This window comes from Arachis ipaensis, chromosome B5 (assembly GCF_059453495.1).
Source record: "Arachis ipaensis isolate K30076 ecotype BB chromosome B5, ASM5945349v1, whole genome shotgun sequence".
NCBI classification, from domain to species: domain Eukaryota; kingdom Viridiplantae; phylum Streptophyta; class Magnoliopsida; order Fabales; family Fabaceae; genus Arachis; species Arachis ipaensis.
Window position 1 is genome coordinate 72,308,145 of NC_142440.1, and position 2,234 is coordinate 72,310,378.

The window sequence follows — 2,234 nt, forward strand, 5'->3', positions numbered from 1 at the left end:
AATCAACATCTAACCACCTTCCTGAGGATATGCGATACTGTGAAGTCTAATGGTGTTCATTCTGACACTTATAGACTACTTCTGTTCCCTTTCTCACTCAAGGACAAAGCATCTAAATGGCTGGAATCCTTTTCAAAGGAGAGTTTAACAACCAGGGAAGATGTGGTGAACAAATTCTTTGCAAGATTCTATCCTCCTCAACGGATCAACAGGTTGAGAGCTGAGGTACAAACCTTTAGGCAGCAAGATGGTGAGACTCTATATGAAGCATGGGAGAGGTTTAAGGACCTGACAAGAAGATGCCCGCCAGATATGTTCAATGAATGGGTGCAGTTGCACATTTTCTATGAAGGTCTTTCATATGAATCAAAGAAGGCAGTAGACCACTCATCCGGGGGATCTCTGAACAAGAAGAAGACCATTGAAGAAGCCATAGATGTCATTGAGACTGTAGCTGAGAATGACTATTTCTATGCTTCTGAAAGAGGCAACACTAGAGGAGTGATGGAGCTGAACAACGTGGATGCACTGCTAACTCAAAACAAGATGATTACCAAGCAATTAGCTGACCTCACTAAGAAGATGGAGAGGAATCAAGTAGCAGCAATTACCACTTCAGCAGCAACCCAAGAAGGAGTGAATGAAGAGGCAGAGGGTGATCAGGAACAGGCCAACTACATTGGAAATTCACCCAGGTAGCACCATGACCCATACTCCAAAACATATAATCCTGGTTGGAGGAACCACCCAAACTTTGGGTGGGAAAATCAACAGGATCAAGGCCAAGATCAGAGACGTCGCAACCCCAGCAACAATGCAACTCACCAACATTCCACACAGAGATCATATCAGTACCCACCTAATAACACACCTCAACATCCATACCAAAGTCAAAATGGCCCTTCTCACCTCTCCAATCTCAACTCACCATCATCTGAAGATAGAATCTCCAGGATTGAAACCCTACTTGAAGGCATATGCAAGGAAATTCAAGATAACAAGGTGTTCAAAGAGGAGGTGCGAGCCAATATTAAGAATCAGGAAGACACCATCAAGAGCTGGAATTTCAAGTGGGATACCTATCTGAGAAGATTCCCAAACCTACTGATAGCTTTCCAAGTGACACAGAGAAAAATCTGAGAGGTGAAGCAAAGAAAGTCAGATGGGAAGATTGCAAGATGGTTACTATAAGTGATAAGGAGACTGAGGAAGAGCTGAACAAACCATCAGAACAATCTGAAGATACATCAGTAGGAAAGCAGGAAGAGAATCCTCAGGAAACCACAATTACGCAGAAAGAGTTGCTGAGGCTCTATGCACCCTTTCCCCAATTACTAAATGGTGGTGTAGAGAAGAGAATATACTCAAGGTTTCTTGACATATTTGCATCCCTCCATGTAAACATACCATTCATCAAGGCTCTCCAACAAATGCCCTCTTACATCAAGTATATGAAGGAGCTGCTGACCAGGAAAAGCTCACTTAAGGGAGGACAAATCATAGTGATGAACAAGGAGTGCAGTGCTCTCATTCAACCAGAGTTGCCTACAAAAAGGAAGGACCCAGGGAGTTTTCACATCCCTTGTGCCATAGGAGAAACAATGTTTGACAAAGGACTCTGTGATCTGGGAGCAAGCATCAACTTAATGCCTTTATCCCTTATGAAAAGGCTGCAAATCAATGAGCTGATGCCCACAAACGTAGTCATCAGGCTGGCGGACAAAACTCAAAAACAAGCAATTGGAGTGGTTGAAAACGTGCTGGTGAAGGTTGGGAACTACTTCCTTCCCACAGACTTTGTCATACTGGAAATGGAAGAAAGTCACCTTCACCCAATCATATTGGGAAGACCATTCTTAGCTACAGCCAGAGCGCTCATAGATGTGGAGCGAGGAGAGCTAATACTGACGATACATGACGAACAACTCACCTTCAACGTCTTCAAACCCTCACAAGAAGCAAGTCAGGAAGGCAAGGAACTAAGGGCAGAGCATGACAGAGCAATGGTGGGAGAAAAAAGCATTGAAGCACAAGCTGTACACCCTGGAATTCCTTTGGGTGATGAACAAGAGAATCAGCAGCTGTCATAGCTAAAGGAAACTCAAGTGGAGCCAAAACCACCAAAATCATATGAGACCAGCAACAAAATCTCCCTAGGGAAAGAGACCACAAAGAGCAGGATAACAACAAAAGAAACAAAGAAGAAAGTACCAAGGAGATGGAGGAATAAAAAG

At 43.6% G+C, this 2,234-nt stretch overlaps 1 non-coding gene across 1 annotated transcript; it reads right to left on the reverse strand.

The window, feature by feature from the left end:
* Nucleotides 1–210: 210 nt before the first annotated feature.
* On the reverse strand, nt 211–317 carry LOC148564610 (small nucleolar RNA R71). The gene has a single exon (XR_015883855.1). It is a non-coding gene; the product is annotated as a small nucleolar RNA R71 (small nucleolar RNA).
* Nucleotides 318–2,234: the final 1,917 nt, after the last annotated feature.